Here is a 21,839-nt window from a genome sequence, read left to right as displayed (position 1 = left end):
TCTCTGCCGATGTGTCCAATTCTCTTGCACTTCTAACACACTGCGTTGCAGTATCCAGTGTGATGCTTGTAGCATCTCTTACATTGAGGAAGGGTACCTTTATAGTTAGGATTAGAGCTAGGATTCGGGTTCGGGTTCCTCCAGTCGTTGTTCCCTTTGAAATTATCATACCTCTTAGTCGGGTTCTGGTCAAAAACTTTTCCTTTGCTTCCGTCCCACTTACGTTTCCCATTACTAGCTCCCGATTCTGATTTCGCCTTCTCTGGCTCTTGGCGGGTAATTTGATTCATCAGGGTTTGCGCCATACGCATAGCTTCTGGGACATTCGCTGGTTTCGATGAAATGACATTTCCTTGAATGTCCATAGGGACTCCCCACAGATACCTCTCCATCCGCTTGTACTCCAGAGTAACCATTGTGGGGCACATCAAAGCTAACTCCAAGTATCTTCGGTTATAGCCATCAAGATCAGTTCCTACAACTTTCAGTTCCCAAAACTTCGCTTCCATTTTCCAAATTTCGGTTCTGGGGCAGTACTCCTCAATCATGGCACTCTTAAACTCCTCCCATGGTGTAACGTAAGCTTCATCGATTCCTCACGCCTGGGCGAGCGTATTCCACCAAGTCAAAGCGCCATCCGACAAAGTGTAGGATGCGAACTTGGTCTTATTCCCCTCGGAGCAGTTACTCACACGGAACACAGATTCCAACTTCTCAAACCATCTCGTCAGCCCAACTGGCCCTTCTGTTCTGCTAAAATTGTGGGGCTTGCAGCTCTGGAACTCTTTGTAAGTACACCTGTTATGAACAGCTGGGTTAGCCGGTGGAGCTGGAGCATGGTTGGCATTCGCTATAGCTGCGGCGACTAGAGTAGCTATCATCTCCTCGATCTGAGCTGCGGTGGTGATTTCTCGCGGACCTCTTCTGTTAGCCATCGATCTTCCAAACAAAATTTTTGACTTAAGTTAAAATCTCACAATTGATAACGTCATAGCAGAAGGTAAACAGTACGGAAACAACACAACACACGATAACTAAGCATGGCAACAAGCAGCAGGTAGTACAAAAGCCAACATGTAATAAAACGCCGTACAACAATTAAGCAACAGTAATTCCATTCATAATAAGAAAGTTGCATACAATGGCATGAGGTTCGTACAATACATAAATAAAAAACAGGAAACTACAAACGGAATACATAAGGAAATCTAATACAATAGTCCTAGTGCGAAGGTGGGTAAATGATGTCCATCAGGTGGGACATCTGGTCCTCGAGCTCAGTTACCCGAGCACGTAGGGCATGCACTTCCCTCGTCAGTTCCTCGACGACGGGGGATGCTGGTGGTGCAGATGGTACAGGTGGTTCAGATGATGTAGATGTAGACGGCACAGTGCGGGCGGTCTTACACACGAATGGATCGGCGGGATACGGTACGACCCTCTTACAGGCTGTGACCCTAACCAACTGTCCACGTGCATCAACGAACGGTCTTCCTCTGTTAATCTCTGAGATAACAGTACCATCGAAATGATACCGCTTCTTCGGCGGGGTAGAGGGTGGCTGCACAGGCTCTTCCTCAGGGTTCTCCTCAGAATCCTCCTCGCTGGAGTCGTCGGAAGGAAATGCAGGATCATCGCGGGCGGGAGAAAGCGTCTGACCGGTGGTCATAAGTCGATATCTGCCTGGTGGAATCAGTACAACACGTCCATCAGCGGTGCGTCTAGCCCAATGTCCATGCTCGTTATGGAAAGGATCGTCTCCATTTCCCCCAGAAATCACAGCACCACCGGAATGGCTCTATAGCTCCGGGAGTCTAGGAATGGGTGGTGCTGGAATCATCTTGGGATCCTCGTCTCCGTCTGAGATGTCCATCAGGTCAAGCATGAGTCCATTATCTCCAGAAGGTGAATCGCCAGATTCATCGAAGGGTAGCGGTGAATCAGCAACAATTGTATTTGAGGCAACAGTCGTCTCTGAGTCACTCTCGAAGTCAAAGGTCATGGGCAGCATGTTTGACATCTGAACAAGGAAAAATAACTTTTTCCATGTCAGCAAGACATATAGCAAGCACGTAATCAGGCACTACAACAACCTAGATCGTCTACCGCAGTACATAGCATGGCAATAACAACAGTACTAAACAAAGTAACATGCAATCGAAAGCAGACATTAGCATGCAGTAATGAGGATAAGCAATAGCATACAACAAGTACACATAGCAGTAAGGGTAAGCAGTAGCATGCAGCAAGATCATACGGCAGTATAAGTAAGCAGTAACATGCTGCAGTAGTAAGCAGTAACAAGTAAATGAGCAAGTTGTAGATTAGTCCTATTAGTGAATCCTACTCGGTCTGGTCTAGACTCACTAATACAACCTAATTCCCTACAACCAATGCTCTGATACCAAATGTGATGCCCAAACCATCGTGTACGGTTCATTAACAACAGGATCATTACAAGGTCAAACACTATATGCTGTTTGAAAACCAGTTTTGCATTCATAAAAGATAGCATTTTACAAAACATAACGTGACACAAAGGTCGTTACAAGTCATTATTTGAAAATAACATAAGTTACGAATGCAAAAGAAAAGTTCCATGATTGAGACATCTCTAAGTAATGCAGCGGAAATCTAACACAGCAGGTCCATAACAGCAAGTCTAACACCAAGATAGCAAGTCTAATAGCGGAAGCAACATCGTCTAAGCACCTGAGAAATACACGCTTAAAAGTCAACACGAATGTTGGTGAGCTATAGTTTGTAATCAGTAAAGTAATGTAGATCACGAGATTTCAGTGCTTCAACCAGCAGTTTAAAATCAGTATGAAAAGTATATGCTTAACCGTGGGCACCCGGTAACTAGAATTAACGTATGTATATTACCCCCTAAAAGTGCACTTGGCAAGTGCGTTTGTCCTCGAAGTATTAAACACCCGTTGAATGCTAGTGGGACTAGCCCGAGTGGGATTGTCAAACCCTATGGATCCATATCTAAGATTCACGTTCACGGTTCAGAAACAATGATTAAACATTACCGAGCTAAGGGGAATCTTTGTGTCGTTATATCACCCACACTGTAACGACCCGACTTTTTCGACTTGCTTTTGTGCCTTGTGTTTTTGCGAAACTGCGTATTTGTGCGTACTATGCTATCTTATACTCTGGAATCTTAATACACATGGCTTACTTTCATTTATATGTTAAAACGTGCCTTTGAGTACGTAGGATACTTAACTTGATCACCGGAAGCATTTATGACCGTTAGTGTCACTTGACGTTACGAATAAACTGCGTATTGCGTACACGTTTAACTTTTGTCGTAATCGGAATATTATGACTATGAAATCTTAATTATTATTTTATAATAATAATTACTTGGGTTTTTGGATGCTTAATTACGCGTAGTAATTTACTTATGCTTACTAGTTAGTCTTGATGGACTTTCTACCTTGTTGGGCCTTAGCCCACCCTACATTAGTTAGTGAACTATTTAATTAGCCCAATTAATATTAGCTAGTGACCCATTAATATGTAAGACAAATGTCCATTTACTAGAGGGAACATACTAGCATTTATGTCAAGTATTATCCTTAATGTTGCATGGGATCCTAACATAAGCACCAACTTTAGACAACCATTAACCAAAAAGCAAACTTTTGTCCCCCCTTATCCCCCCTAATTCCAACGGCCACAAACACCACCACCATCCCCTCACCACCTATAAATACTAGCCTTATTCCATCCATTTTACACTTGCTTTTATTTGTAATTCAAACACACTAACTCTCTAATTCTTTCTCTAGTCTTTCTCTCTCTAAAAGTGTAAGTATTTTGAATTTCTCTTCTTCTTCTCCTTCTCATCGTCACGAATTCATCATCATCATCATCATGGGTCTAGCTTTTTAGCTTTTGATCTTGATTACATCTTGTAGATTTAAACATGGATTTGAATCCTTTAAGAATATGGAAGATTCAAGCTTTCTAGCTTTGAATCTTCACCTACTTTGTAGATCTATATCTTTTAACTTTAATCTTGTTATTTTGTTATAAAAATTCAAACTTGTGTTTGTAATTTTCATGTAACTTAAAGATCCAAGCTTTATGCTTCAAGATCTTCAAGAACAACCAAGATGCAAGCTTTCTAGCTTGAATCTTCATATCTTTTGTTGGATCTAAGTTTCCTACCTTATGATCTCATTATTTTGTTATAAAGATCAAAACTTGTGTTTATGGTCTTCATATACCTTAAAGATCTAAGCTTTATGCTTCAAGTTCTTCAAGAACACTAAAGGTTCAAGCTTTCTAGCTTTGTGACCTTATAACTTGTGTTAAAAGGATCCAAGCTCTCTAGCTTAGGATTCCATCACTTCATTTGACTTAGATTATGTTCATACTTGCTTGATTGAAGTAAAGTTTGTAGCTTTAGTTATAAATGCAACTTGTAATTGTGTTAAGACTAAGGATATGATGTAACTTTGGTTCATCATCCATCTAAGACTCTTAAATGAGTTGTGTTTGATAATGCTAAAAACGAACATATACTTCATAGCATTATCCCTCAAGAAAGACAAGCTTTTAGTTGCAATTGTTCTATTTACAAGTGATATTCGTTTAAATAATAAAAGGTGAAGACAAAAGACAGATTCGACGAATTGAAGACGCAAATGATCAAAAAGCTCAAAAGTACAAAGTACAATCAAAGTGGTTCAATTTATTGATGAGAAACATCTAAAAGTTACAAGAGTACGAGCCGCAAAACGCAAAATACAAGATATTAAATTGTACGCAAGGACGTTCAAAAATCCGGAACCGGGACCAGAGTCAACTCTCAACGCTTGACGCAACGGACTAAAAATTACAAATCAACTATGCACATGAATATAATATAATATATAATTAATTCTTAAAATTATATATATATTATATTATTTAATAAAACCGTCGGCAAATAAAAAACAAAAGATCCTGAGCTGTAAAAAGTGGCCATGAGATCGCATGGCCTGGAGGAAGAATTTCCATGCGATCACATGGCAGTGAAAGGCTGGCCACATCTATAAATTTCGCAGTTTTTGGTCGAATGTTACACATCCTTTTCTATCCTCTCTATCTCTCACGTAATATATATATATTATAATTTTAATTTTAATTTTAATTTAATAATAATAAGGGTATGTTAGCGAATGTTGTAAGTGTGTAAGTCGAAATTCTGTCCGTGTAACACTACGCTATTATTAATCATTGTAAGTTATGTTCAACCTTTTTAAATTAATGTCTCGTAGCTAAGTTATTATTATGCTTATTTAAGCTAAAGTAATCATGATGTTGGGCTAAATATTAAAGACGGGGTAATTGGGCTTTGTACCATAATTGGAGTTTGGATAAAAGAACGACACTTGTGGAAATTAGACTATGGGCTATTAATGATCTTTATATTTGTTTAATTGAATGATAGTTCGTTAATTTAATATAAAATTTACAATTGAACGTACCTATAAATAACCACATACACTCGATCGGACACGATGGGCGTGATAATTATAAGTACTAATAATCGTTCATTTAACCGGACACGGGAATGGATTAATAGTTAATGGACTTATTAAAATAGGGGTGAATTACATACAAGGAAAATTGGTGTAATTATTGTTTAAGTCCCCAATTAGTTGAAATATTTGACTTCGGATATAAGGATAATTTGACGAGGACACTCGCATTTTATATTTATGACTGATGGACTGTTATGGACAAAAACCAGATGGACATATTGAATAATCCAGGACAAAGGACAATTAACCCATGGTAATAAACTAAAATCAACACGTCAAACATCATGATTACGGAAGTTTAAATAAGCATAATTAATTTATTTCATATTTTATCGCACTTTTATTTACTGTCATTTTATTTATCGCACTTTTAATTATCGTACTTTTTAATTATCACAATTTTATTTATTGTCATTTTAATTATTGCATTTTAATTTATCGCATTTTAATTTATCGCATTTTAATTATTGTCATTTACTTTACGCTTTAAATAAAGTTATATTTATTTTTAATATTTTACATTTGGTTTTAACTGCGACTAAAGTTTTAAAATCGACAAACCGGTCATTAAACGGTAAAAACCCCCTTTTATAATAATAATACTACTTATATATATGTATATTTATATACAAATATAGTTTTAAAAATATAGCGTTAAACTTGGCTAGATCCCTGTGAAACGAATCGGACTTACTAAAAACTACACTACTGTACGATTAGGTACACTGCCTATAAGTGTTGTAGCAAGGTTTAGGTATATCCACTTTATAAATAAATAAATAATTTGTGTAAAATTGTATCGTATTTAATAGTATTTCCTAGTAAAAATATAGCTATTTCATATACACCTCTGCACACATCAAGTATTTTTAGCGCCGCTGCCGGGGACTTCAACAACGCCGAAAGCGAAACGCTATAAAAATATATATATATCTATTTTTGTAAAAATATAAAAAGTTTTAAATATAAAAATTTAAAAACATAAAAAGAAAAATATATTTCTATATTTTTAAGTGTTTAAATTAAAAAGTTTATATTTTTATTCTTAAAAGTTATAAAAACTAATAAGTAAATTTTTTATTTATTTATAAGTTTTATTTAAGTTATTTTATTTTTATTTTTATTTTATTAAAAACAGAAAATAATAATAATAATTAAAAGTGTAATTGGGCCAAAACCATCGAAGCCTAACATTCTGGCCTGGTTTTTGGATCCATGCGATAGCATAGAGAGAAGCACTACAACTCATGCGGTCGCATGAGCTGCTCTGATACGCCATATCTGAACCTGGTACTGCATTAATTACGGAGTATAATTTAATTATTATTATTATAAACCCTAATTAGGGTTAGTTATTAAATTAATTAATTTTAGTTTTAATTAATTTGTAATATTTAGTTTAAATTAGTTTTATTAGTGTTAAAAATTAATACTTTTATAAAATAAATAATATAAAAAAAATATTTTTATAAAAATTGTATTTTTTTTACAACTTTAAGTTTTATTTTTATATCTTTTTATTCGTAATATTTGTATTTTTATCGCTCATAACTAGTTTTAAGATATATTTTTTGTCGTAGTTATTTTTATTTCTAGATTTTTAGGCTTTGCTGTAAAATCCCTTAAGTACTTTCTCTTTAGACTAAGATTTAGGTGCTTTAGAATTTTGCGACGCAATTTTAAGATTTTAGTACTTTTTAAGTTATTGCCGTTTTGGATTTAGAATTCCTTTAAGCTTTAATACCTTTAGACGTAAGTTTTAATATTTAGTTTTTAGACTTTTAAGTTTCGACGCTGCATTTATTTATTTTTCGACGCTTATTTTTCGACCTTTTATTTTTTGACGTACTCTTTTTCTTTCTTATTTCTCGACACTCTAGTTTTTAGGATATAGAATTTTCTATTTCTTCTCTAAAATTTCTTTAAATTTCAACGAAAAATTATTTTAAGCGGTTAAATTGATAGACATCCAAAATTTTCTGGTTCGTAGTAAAAGTTGGATTTGTTAGTGGAGAGTTGTGGGCTTCCGATTTAAAGGGTCCTGGCTACCTGCTGCATCTATTGGCTATTCGAAACGTGGGCAAAATCAGAAAAGTCTATTAATTTGATAACTTATATAATTTTTATCTTTTATAACTAATAGGATATTCAGTGAATGCACCAAGCAAAACGTTCACCACCTTTCATACGTTCACCACCTGTAACTCGATCAAGACATCTAGCCAATATTTTCGCCGTTGATTTTTCTTTAGAATCGTCATCTAGTCGACCAAGTACTCCAATTCAAATTTCCGATAATCCATTTTTTGAACCCGACCTCACAATTGAGAATCTGGAGGATATTCAGGGACAATTCAGAGATCCTGAACCAATAATCATTCCTCCTGAACCACAAATCACTCATCCAGAGATTGTGGAGGAAGAAACCATTAAATCAGAATCCCTTAGTGATTCAGATTCAACAAATTCAATCATGGAAAATCTGGAACCTCTAAGTATGGAAGACCAAATGAGATCTAAACGCACTGGCCAAGGTCACGCAATTACTCAACCAGACATTAATGCGCCAGATTATGAAATCAAAGGACAAATCCTACACATGGTAACTAATCAATGCCAATTTAGTGGTGCGCCGAAGGAAGATCCAAATGAACATCTTCGAACCTTTAATAGTATCCGTACTTTATTCAAAATCAGAGAAGTTGAGGATGAACAGATATATCTCATGTTATTTCTCTGGACTCTAAAGGGAGAAGCCAAAGATTGGTTAGCATCGTTACCTGAAGGGGCGATTGATACATGGGATGTTTTAGTTGAAAATTTTCTTAAACAATTCTTTCCGGCATCTAAAGCCGTAAGACTTCAAGGAGAAATTGTTACGTTCACACAAAAGCCAAATGAAACTCTATATGAGGCGTGGACAAGATTTGGAAAATTGTTAAGAGGATGTCCGCAACATGGTTTAGACACTTATCAAATAGTACAAATATTCTACCAAGGATGCGACATCACTACAAGAAAAGACATCGACATAGCAGCTGGTGGTTCCATTATGAAGAAAACCGCAACTGAAGCTTACAAAATTATTGACAACACTGCTTCCCACTCACATGAGTGGCACCAAGAAAAAGATATCGTTAGATCATCTAAAGCAGCTAGAGCCGATTCTAGCCATGACTTCGATTCCATTTCCGCAAAGATAGATGCTGCCGAGAGACGAATGGAAAAGATGACTAAAGATATTCACTCAATACGAATTAGTTGTGAGCAGTGTGGAGGACCACATTTGACAAAAGATTGTCTCAGCATTGAACAAACAATGGAACAAAGAGAGACTGTTTCATATATGAACCAAAGACCTGGTAATAATTATCAGAATAATTATCAACCGCCAAGACCAATCTCCAATCAAAATCAGAATTATAACCGAAATTTTCCATACAACAATCAACAAGGTCCTAGCAATCAACAAGTATCCAACAATCCTTACAATCCGCAAAGACCTATTTTTCAAAATAAACCACCACAAACTGATGATAAAAAGCCAAATTTTGAAGATATGATGTCGAAGCTAGTTGAATCTCAAACGCAGTTTTTCACATCTCAGAAACAAACGAATGAACAAAATGCCCAAGCATTTAGAAATCAACAAGCTTCTATTCAAAATCTGGAACAAGAAGTAAGCAACCTAGCAAGGTTGATAGGTGAAAGAAAACCGGGAAGTCTACCTAGTGATACAAATGCTAACCCCCGGAATGAAACAGCTAAAGCTATTACCACGAGAAGTGGTATTACACTTAAACCACCTGAAATACCTGTAATTTCTGATGACGCTATTCCTACTCCACATGCAACACAGCCTGAGCAAGATAAGGAAACAGAACAGGTAGTTGAAAAGGTTAATGAAGATAACACAGTTAAGGCTAAACCTTATGTTAAACCATACCAACCACCACTTCCTTACCCGAGTAAAATGAGAAAAGAAAGACTTGAAGCCGAGCAATCCAAATTCTTGGATATGTTTAAACAAATAAATGTAAATCTTCCTTTCATTGATGTGATTTCAGGAATGCCAAGATATGCTAAATTTCTGAAAGATCTAATCACAAATAGAAAGAAAATGGAGGAACTCTCGGTTGTTACTATGAATGCTAATTGTTCTGCAGTGTTGTTGAATAAGATACCAGAAAAATTATCAGATTCGAGAAGTTTCACAATTCCATATTTTCTGGGTAGTCTTAGTTCAATAGAAGCATTGGCAGACTTAGGTGCTAGTATAAATCTAATGCCATATTCACTATACGCTAAACTAGACCTTGGAGAATTGAAACCAACACGAATAAGTATACAACTAGCCAATCGATCAGTAAAATATCCTAGAGGGATAATGGAGAATGTAGTGACCCGAACTTTTCCATGTTTATATATATTAATTGAGATTGATATTTACATGATTAAATGTTTCCAACATGTTAAGCAATCAAACTTGTTAAGACTTGATTAATTGAAATATGTTTCATATAGATAATTGACCACCCAAGTTGACCGGTGATTCACGAACGTTAAAACTTGTAAAAACTATATGATGACATATATATGGATATATATATAGTTAACATGATACTATGATAAGTAAACATATCATTAAGTATATTAACAATGAACTACATATGTAAAAACAAGACTACTAACTTAATGATTTTTAAACGAGACATATATGTAACGATTATCGTTGTAAAGACATTTAATGTATATATATCATATTAAGAGATATTCATACATGATAATATCATGATAATATAATAATTTAAAATCTCATTTGATGTTATAAACATTGGGTTAACAACATTTAACAAGATCGTTAACCTAAAGGTTTCAAAACAACACTTACATGTAACGACTAACGATGACTTAACGACTCAGTTAAAATGTATATACATGTAGTGTTTTAATATGTATTTATACACTTTTGAAAGACTTCAATACACTTATCAAAATACTTCTACTTAACAAAAATGCTTACAATTACATCCTCGTTCAGTTTCATCAACAATTCTACTCGTATGCACCCGTATTCGTACTCGTACAATACACAGCTTTTAGATGTATGTACTATTGGTATATACACTCCAATGATCAGCTCTTAGAAGCCCATGTGAGTCACCTAACACATGTGGGAACCATCATTTGGCAACTAGCATGAAATATCTCATAAAATTACAAAAATATGAGTAATCATTCATGACTTATTTACATGAAAACAAAATAACATATCCTTTATATCTAATCCATACACCAACGACCAAAAACACCTACAAACACTTTCATTCTTCAATTTTCTTCATCTAATTGATCTCTCTCAAGTTCTATCTTCAAGTTCTAAGTGTTCTTCATAAATTCCAAAAGTTCTAGTTTCATAAAATCAAGAATACTTTCAAGTTTGCTAGCTCACTTTCAATCTTGTAAGGTGATCATCCAACCTCAAGAAATCTTTGTTTCTTACAGTAGTTTATCATTCTAATACAAGGTAATAATCATATTCAAACTTTTGTTCAATTTCTATAACTATAACAATCTTATTTCAAGTGATGATCTTACTTGAACTTGTTTTCGTGTCATGATTCTGCTTCAAGAACTTCGAGCCATCCAAGGATCCATTTGTCATAACTCGTCCTTAACCATAAGAACGTGTTAGATAACGTATGATTTCATTGCGAGGTATTGACCTCTATATGCGACATTTTTTTTAAAAAGGAAAACTGCATATATTATACATTACAAACCAAACCATTATTTTTGTTACAAGCTTTAGACAATAAAAAGATGATTATCGTTTAACGATAATCTTCGACTTACAAACTTTACAAATGTTAATAACAACACGATTTCTAGCATATTTTACAACACACGTCCTCGGATATGCAGTTTTATTTTTGACACAAATATGAGTACGCATGATCCTGCTTAGATTCAACATAATGCAGCGGAAGCTTTAATTATCACCTGAGAATAAACATGTTTAAAAACGTCAACATAAAGTTGGTGAGATATAGGTTTAGTGCGCAGCAATATATATATAGACCACAAGATTTCGTATATAAACATTTCAATAAAAATATTCTAAGTGGTTGAGCACTTGGTAACCATACTTAACATTTTCACGTCGCATATTCCCTTTAATATGAAATCTTACTACACCGTACCAAGTGTAGTCACAAAACGAAGTACTGTGCAACCGTTGAATACTGGTCGTCCAGTCCGATTGGGGTTGTCAGGCCCGATAGATCTATCAACAGGATTCGCGTTTACAATACCGCTGTAAATATTAGTTACCAAGCTACAGGGAAGTATGCCAGTGGTACAACTCAACGTAGAACATATTTTTCAGTTACTTGTGTCCATATCGTAAAACATAAAATACATGTATTCTCATCCCGAAATATTTAGAGTTTAAAAGTGGGACTATATACTCACTCTTGTCTTGATGATATATATATTTTGACTCGGTCTTCCGGTTGATATCACGAACCTATCCATATATAATATATCAATATGTTTTCATTTTTAAACAAACGTTATAAATATATACTTGTTATACTTTTAATACTTTGAATAATTCCTTAGTCCGTAGTTAGCATTCCGATGTTAGTAATTCAATTTTTAATGGTTCATTTTTAGATGTTTAATATACCCGCAATAAACAAAACCCCCAACGAAATAAATAAAACCCCATCGTATATGTATTGGTCGAGATTAATCTTGACCCATGGTACCGGTGTTGTCAAATGACGTGTTGCGTACATAAAGTACCGGTGTTGTCAAATGACGTGTTGCGTACAATCATGGGATCTTATGATTAATCTTCTCGTGTTGTTTACGGGTGATCCTGAACCATATAAAATTGAATTATAAGTACATATATATAAAATATCATGTTATCTTAGAAATATGTGATTTATATCATTTTTTTCCAATTGATCCCGTAGTTGAAATGATCTAGGATAACCAATTTTGTTTCGGTCATAGTTTCTTCGTTACAAATCCGTTTTCGTTGATTCAAATTGCCATCTTCTTGGATCAAGTTCTTCTTTAAGACTATGAACTGTAAATACCTTGGTTTGTATTCAAAATCATACGGCATAAGTGAAACATTAGTGAAACATATGAAGTTAAACATTTTTGTTACAACAAAATCATTTAATGACCATTTTTCTAAAAATACTTATACTTTGAAAAACCAAGTTTTACCTTGTTAAATTAGCATATACATAAGTTATATTACAGGTCTTGAAGTATTTTAAAATTTAAGTTAGAAGGATCTATTTAGTTTGCAAACAAGTTTGAAAACATTCAAACTATGTTCTTGTTGTTAAACTTTTGTACCACAAAATAAGATAGCTATATATATATGAATTGAATAAGGTTATGAACATAGATTCTACCTCAAGTTCCTTGGATAAGTTTGCTGTAAAAGAGGAGTAAGAAGCTAGAATCAAAAGGGTGATAGAAGTGGATGAAAGATTGGAAGTAAGTTGGTGTTCTTGGAGGGTTTTCTTGAATTGTTTTTGTATGGTTTTCTTATGGTGTTTTAGTATGATTTTTGAAGCTAGATCTTCTTGGAAACTTTGCTGAATTGATTAAGGGTTTTAAGGCTTCAAAGTATGTGTGTGTTTTGCTAGAGAATTTGAGATAAAATGAATCAAAATGATCATATATATATACACAAAAAAAAACGTGAATGGGGAGTATGGAGACAAAATTTCAAGTGATAATTTTATGTATCTAGTCCTAATTGCTTCCAAGTTCAATTACCTAGCCCTCATGGCATGAATAATGGCTGGTTAGGTGGTGATTTTGATGTGTATTTACTATTAGTAAATACGTATAGGAGCTTGGTATGATACGAGTACAAATACTCTAGGTATACGTATAGAAATTTTGTGAAAAATGGAATGAGGATTCAAATATAGCTATCTTTTGTGAATACACTTATATGGTTTTATGTATTTAAGTCTTTAAAAGTGATTAAATACATTACTTATACAATATATGTATAAACATTATATGTCTTAAGTATTTATGTCAAATAACGTTACGTATAGTTATCGTTTTGAAAACTTAAGTTAGTAGTTTCAAAATACACATATAACTTGTTGTTATTAATACAAAATGAGATATTAAAACATTTATTAATCATGTTAAATATGTATATATACATTTATATACACAAACGTATAATTATCATATATTGTATAGTTCGTGATATCATCGGTCAAACTAGACGGTCAAACGTTGTGTAAAACTCTTTTCGGAAATATAAATCTCGACAATTTGGATTGCTTATCATGTTGGCAAGGTTTAATTTATGTGAATATTAATCTTATAAGTATAGAATGATCGAAAAAGTGCGGGTCGTTACATTACCTCCCCGTTAAATAAATTTCGTCCCGAAATTTTAAAATTGTACCTATTTTGCGTCATCGAGAAACAAGTGTGGATACTTTTGCTTCATCTGATCCTCTCATTCCCAAGTAAACTCGGGACCTCTTCTAGCATTCCAACGAACCTTAACAATCGGTATATTACTCTGTTTGAGCTGTTTAACTTCACGGTCCATGATTTCGATTGGTTCTTCGACGAATTGTAGTTTCTCGTCGACATGAATTTCTTCAAGAGGAATGGTGAGGTCTTCCTTTGCAAGACACTTCTTAAGGTTTGAGACGTGAAAGGTATTATGTACTCCGGCGAGTTGTTGCGGTAACTCGAGTCGATAAGCTACCGGTCCAATGCGTTCGATGATCTTGAACGGGCCTACGTACCTTGGGTTCAGTTTACCCCTTTTGCCGAAACGTATTACACCTTTCCAAGGTGACACCTTTAACATAACCATGTCCCCGACCTGAAACTCTAATGGTTTCCTTCGGACATCGGCGTAGCTCTTTTGGCGACTACGGGCTGTTTTCAATCTCTCCTTGATTTGTACTATCTTCTCGGTCGTTTCGTGTATGATCTCGGGACCAGTTAAATGTCGATATCCTACTTCATTCCAACAGATAGGAGATCTACACTTCCTTCCGTACAATGCTTCGAATGGCGCAGCTCCAATGCTCGCATGATAACTATTATTATACGAGAATTCTGCTAACGGTAGATATTTATCCCATCCGTTTCCAAAATCGATCACACATGCCCTGAGCATGTCTTCGAGAGTCTGAATCGTTCTTTCACTCTGTCCATCGGTTTGTGGATGATATGCGGTACTCATATCCAACCGAGTTCCTAGTGCCTCCTGTAGTGATTGCCAGAATTTTGAGGTAAATCTACTATCACGATCGGATATAATGGAAATAGGTATTCCATGCCTTGAAACAACTTCCTTTATATACAATCGTAATAGTTTCTCCATTCTATCTGTTTCCTTTATAGGCAAGAAATGTGCAGATTTGGTAAGACGATCAACAATTACCCAAATGGTGTCGTATCCCCAGGCAGTCTTTGGTAACTTCGTGATGAAATCCATGGTAATACCATCCCATTTCCATTCTGGGATTTCTGGTTGTTGAAGTAACCCTGACGGCTTCTGGTGTTCTGCTTTGACTTTGGAACAAGTTAAACATTCCCCAACATATGTTGCAACGTCTGTCTTCAAATTAGGCCACCAATAATGCGTCTTAAGATCTTGGTACATCTTTCCAACTCCAGGATGTATCGAATATCTTGTCTTATGTGCCTCGTTCAATATCAACTTCCTTAATCCACCCAACTTCGGTACCCAAATACGATTTGCAAAATACCGAATTCCATCTTCCCGCATAACGAGTTGCTTCTCATACTTCTTCATTATTTCATTTCCTATATTTTCTTTAGTAAGTGCTTCTCGTTGAACTTCTTTGATTTGTGAGTTGAGATTCATGCGAATTTTTATATTCATTGCTCGAACTCGAATTGGTTCTCGTTCTTTTCTGCTTAAAGCATCAGCCACCACGTTTGCCTTCCCGGGATGATAACGAATTTCACAATCATAGTCGTTTATTAACTCGACCCACCTACGTTGCCTCATGTTCAATTGTTTCTGATCAAAAATATGTTGAAGGCTTTTATGATCAGTAAACACAGTGAATTTAACCCCATACAAGTAGTGTCTCCACATCTTCAATGCAAACACGACTGCTCTCAGTTCTAGATCATGCGTCGTATAATTCCGCTCGTGAATCTTCAATTGTCGGGATGCAAATGCAATTACTTTCTTTCGTTGCATAAAAACACAACCAAAACCTTGTCGCGAAGCGTCACAATATATTTCAAAATCATTGTTCCCTTCAGGTAACGATAAAATAGGCGCCGTAGTTAACTTCTTCTTCAATAATTGAAATGCGTTCTCCTGCTCCGAGGTCCATTCGTATTTCTTCCCTTTTTGCGTTAATGCTGTCAACAGCTTAGCTATTCGAGAAAAATCTTGAATAAACCTTCTATAATAACCGGCTAAACCCAAAAATTGGCGTATCTGTGTTGGTGTCTTAGGAGTCTCCCATTTTTCAATAGCTTCAGTTTTTGCTGGATCAACCTGAATTCCTTTGCTATTAACAACATGGCCAAGAAATTGCACTTCTTTCAACCAAAAAGCACACTTAGAAAATTTAGCATATAGCTGTTCTTTTCTTAACAACTCCAATATCAACCTTAAATGCTCTTCATGCTCTTGCTCACTCTTGGAATAGATAAGAATATCATCAATGAAAACGATAACAAACTTATCTAAATACGGACTACAAACTCGATTCATGAGGTCCATGAATACAGCTGGCGCATTCGTCAATCCAAACGGCATAACCAAAAATTCGTAATGACCATAACGTGTCCGAAAAGCAGTTTTCGGAATGTCCTCTTCTTTGACGCGTAGTTGATGATAGCCCGATCTTAAGTCGATTTTCGAATAAACACATGATCCTTGCAATTGATCAAATAAGTCATCAATTCTTGGTAGTGGATACCGATTCTTGATAGTTAACTTATTTAATTCACGATAGTCTATACACATCCTAAAAGATCCATCTTTCTTCTTAACAAACAAAATTGGAGCTCCCCACGGTGAAGTACTCGGTCGTATGAATCCACGGTCCAGTAATTCTTTTAACTGACTTTGAAGTTCTTTTAACTCGGACGGTGCAAGTCTATATGGAGCACGAGCCACTGGTGCAGCTCCTGGTACTAAATCTATTTGAAATTCTACCGATCTAAATGGAGGTAATCCCGGCAATTCTTCCGGAAAAACTTCAGGAAAATCTCTTGCCACAGGCACGTCGTTGATGCACTTTTCTTTCTTTTTGACTTTATTAACATGCGCTAAAATAGCGTAACATCCCTTTTCTAAACACTTCTTGGCTTTCAAACAGCTAATGAGTTTTAGCTTTGAATTACCCTTCTCTCCATAAGTCATCACCGGTATTTTATCCTTACCAGGAATACGAATTGCCTTCTTAGCACAAACAACTTCCGCTCCTATTTTGGACATCCAGTCCATGCCGACTATTACATCAAAACCTCCTAATTCTACGGGTATTAAGTCGATTTTAAACGTTTCTCCGGCTAGATTTATTTCACAATCACGACAAATTTTATCGGCTTTGATTAGTTTACCATTAGCTAACTCAATCAAGTACTTAGCATCTAGAGGTAATGATGAACAATTCAATTTAGTGTAAAAATTTATACACACGTAACTTCTATCGGCGCCAGTATCAAATAAAATAGATGCTGATAAGTTATTGATGGTAAACGTACCCGTAACAAGCTCCGGGTCTTCTCGTGCCTCTCTAGCATTAATAACAAACGCTCTTCCACGTGCAGGTCCGCCATTCTGATTCGGGCACTGACTCTTATAGTGACCTTGTTTTCCACAACTAAAACAAGTAATGGTAGCCAAAGCAGTTCTATTTGCGTTGGTGGCAGGAGTCTTGTTGCCATTTGTAACGAGAGCCTTACAATCTTCCGCAAGATGACCTTGTCGATTACACTTGGTGCATAACACACTACAGTAACCAAAGTGATGTTTGTGGCAACGGTTGCATAAAGGATTTTGTCCTTTATAACCAAAGCTTAAACCACTACCCGCACCTTGCGTGTTTTCTTGTTTCTTAAAAGATTGTTGTTGGTTACCTCGATCATAATTTCCATTCCACTTTCTTTTGTTACCTGATACCTTCACATCAGTATTGGATACTTTCTTATCCATGATGACCTGATCCATTAGCTCGTTTGCCATGGTTATAGCTTCATGAATTGTCTTAGGTTTCGACGCCGTAACGTTTGCCTTGACCTTTTTGGGCAAACCACCTTTGTACATTTCAATCTTCCGTGCTTCGGTTGGAACCAATTCAGGACATAGTAAAACCAATTCCATGAATCGCTGATTGTAGTTGGTGATTTCAGTACCAACCACCTTCAAACTTCGTAACTCATCTTCTAACTTAATAACCTCATTCCTTGGACAATACTCGATGATTATCATTGCTTTGAATTCTTCCCATGGAGTATCATAAGCTACATCTCCTCCTACCGCCTTCACATAATTCTTCCACCATGTGAGTGCACTATCTTGTAAAGTGCACGATGCAAACTTGGTCATGTCTTTTTCATCACAACCACTGATTTTAAACACCGTCTCCATCTTTTCTATCCATCGGGTTAAACCGATCGGTCCTTCCGTTCCACTGAATGATGATGGCTTGCAAGCTTGGAAAGTCTTGTAAGTACATCCTACACGAGGATTTGGATTAACTGCAGCAGCTCTTGCAGCCTCAACCCATAACATTCTGTCGTTCACTCGCTGGTTGATGAGTTCCTCGAGTTCTTGTTCCGTCATTCGATTCAATCGCGCCATTTCCTAATGAAAGAAAATAATTATTCACATGGATTATTATAGATGTAGTGTGTATTTATAGTACATTATAGCTTGTTAACAATATGAACCAGGTATTATTATAAAAGCCTTTTCTTCTTATTAGCGTTTTATAATTATATCTAGGGTAGTACCTACCCGTTAATGTTCATATTTAATAGCTTAGTACAGAACCAATTACTACAATCTAAATAATACTTAACCATGGAAAATTATTGCATTTCATACTTCACTTATTTTACATATGCTTATCTTACATCAAACTTTAAGCAAACCACACTAATAATATTATACAAAACATTATATGATTCCATGGCTTAATACGGCAGTGCATCGTTCGGTCTATTTTCTAGGGCGTTTAGTTCCAATGAATGGCCTAACGCTTATCCTAGCTGTCTGCCTACGTTTTGGCTGAGGAGCCGAAGAACTAGATGCGGGGATAGCACTAATAGGAATAGCGGGAATAGGGGTGGTAGTGTTGAGTGGAATTGGTGCCACGTCATTCTCACTAAGTTCGGGATTTGAATTTTCTAATTCATTCGCTTTTCGTTTCTTTCCTTGATCGAATTTTTCTTTCGTAATTTCTAGTATTTCTTCCTCGGGTTCACTTTCTTCTTCGGGTTCACTTTCCTCTTCGGGTTCACTTTCCTCCTCGGGTTCACTTTCCGATATTTCTATAGTTGGTTCATCCGGAAATTGTGAGTCTTCCCCAAAAATACCACTTTCGTCATCGGATATGTTAATGACTGAAACACAATCTGAAGGTTCTGATTCGGAGTCGCTGAATGTGATAATAAGTTTCGAGCCCGACATCTATCACATAACAACTAACCCATTAGTACTTACATAATATTTACATATAAATTTTTAACCAACAGTGATAAGCAATGGTTTTTTTTTTTTTAAAATCAGACCCGGTCAAAGTCCAGACTTTACTAATGTATCCTAACGACTTCTCGGTTAGACACACTAATGCAAACCTGGTTCGCTAAGACCAACGCTCTGATACCACATGTCATAACTCGTCCTTAACCATAAGAACGTGTTAGATAACGTATGATTTCATTGCGAGGTATTGACCTCTATATGCGACATTTTTTTTAAAAAGGAAAACTGCATATATTATACATTACAAACCAAACCATTATTTTTGTTACAAGCTTTAGACAATAAAAAGATGATTATCGTTTAACGATAATCTTCGACTTACAAATTTTACAAATGTTAATAACAACACGATTTCTAGCATATTTTACAACACACGTCCTCGGATATGCAGTTTTATTTTTGACACAAATATGAGTACGCATGATCCTGCTTAGATTCAACATAATGCAGCGGAAGCTTTAATTATCACCTGAGAATAAACATGTTTAAAAACGTCAACATAAAGTTGGTGAGATATAGGTTTAGTGCGCAGCAATATATATATAGACCACAAGATTTCGTATATAAACATTTCAATAAAAATATTCTAAGTGGTTGAGCACTTGGTAACCATACTTAACATTTTCACGTCGCATATTCCCTTTAATATGAAATCTTACTACACCGTACCAAGTGTAGTCACAAAACGAAGTACTGTGCAACCGTTGAATACTGGTCGTCCAGTCCGATTGGGGTTGTCAGGCCCGATAGATCTATCAACAGGATTCGCGTTTACAATACCGCTGTAAATATTAGTTACCAAGCTACAGGGAAGTATGCCAGTGGTACAACTCAACGTAGAACATATTTTTCAGTTACTTGTGTCCATATCGTAAAACATAAAATACATGTATTCTCATCCCGAAATATTTAGAGTTTAAAAGTGGGACTATATACTCACTCTTGTCTTGATGATATATATATTTTGACTCGGTCTTCCGGTTGATATCACGAACCTATCCATATATAATATATCAATATGTTTTCATTTTTAAACAAACGTTATAAATATATACTTGTTATACTTTTAATACTTTGAATAATTCCTTAGTCCGTAGTTAGCATTCCGATGTTAGTAATTCAATTTTTAATGGTTCATTTTTAGATGTTTAATATACCCGCAATAAACAAAACCCCCAACGAAATAAATAAAACCCCATCGTATATGTATTGGTCGAGATTAATCTTGACCCATGGTACCGGTGTTGTCAAATGACGTGTTGCGTACATAAAGTACCGGTGTTGTCAAATGACGTGTTGCGTACAATCATGGGATCTTATGATTAATCTTCTCGTGTTGTTTACGGGTGATCCTGAACCATATAAAATTGAATTATAAGTACATATATATAAAATATCATGTTATCTTAGAAATATGTGATTTATATCATTTTTTTCCAATTGATCCCGTAGTTGAAATGATCTAGGATAACCAATTTTGTTTCGGTCATAGTTTCTTCGTTACAAATCCGTTTTCGTTGATTCAAATTGCCATCTTCTTGGATCAAGTTCTTCTTTAAGACTATGAACTGTAAATACCTTGGTTTGTATTCAAAATCATACGGCATAAGTGAAACATTAGTGAAACATATGAAGTTAAACATTTTTGTTACAACAAAATCATTTAATGACCATTTTTCTAAAAATACTTATACTTTGAAAAACCAAGTTTTACCTTGTTAAATTAGCATATACATAAGTTATATTACAGGTCTTGAAGTATTTTAAAAGTTAAGTTAGAAGGATCTATTTAGTTTGCAAACAAGTTTGAAAACATTCAAACTATGTTCTTGTTGTTAAACTTTTGTACCACAAAATAAGATAGCTATATATATATGAATTGAATAAGGTTATGAACATAGATTCTACCTCAAGTTCCTTGGATAAGTTTGCTGTAAAAGAGGAGTAAGAAGCTAGAATCAAAAGGGTGATAGAAGTGGATGAAAGATTGGAAGTAAGTTGGTGTTCTTGGAGGGTTTTCTTGAATTGTTTTTGTATGGTTTTCTTATGGTGTTTTAGTATGATTTTTGAAGCTAGATCTTCTTGGAAACTTTGCTGAATTGATTAAGGGTTTTAAGGCTTCAAAGTATGTGTGTGTTTTGCTAGAGAATTTGAGATAAAATGAATCAAAATGATCATATATATATACACAAAAAAAAACGTGAATGGGGAGTATGGAGACAAAATTTCAAGTGATAATTTTATGTATCTAGTCCTAATTGCTTCCAAGTTCAATTACCTAGCCCTCATGGCATGAATAATGGCTGGTTAGGTGGTGATTTTGATGTGTATTTACTATTAGTAAATACGTATAGGAGCTTGGTATGATACGAGTACAAATACTCTAGGTATACGTATAGAAATTTTGTGAAAAATGGAATGAGGATTCAAATATAGCTATCTTTTGTGAATACACTTATATGGTTTTATGTATTTAAGTCTTTAAAAGTGATTAAATACATTAC

The sequence above is a fragment of the Rutidosis leptorrhynchoides genome, chromosome 2 (assembly GCF_046630445.1).
Source record: "Rutidosis leptorrhynchoides isolate AG116_Rl617_1_P2 chromosome 2, CSIRO_AGI_Rlap_v1, whole genome shotgun sequence".
Taxonomy (NCBI): Eukaryota; Viridiplantae; Streptophyta; class Magnoliopsida; order Asterales; family Asteraceae; genus Rutidosis; species Rutidosis leptorrhynchoides.
Note: the sequence above shows the minus strand (reverse complement) of the source record.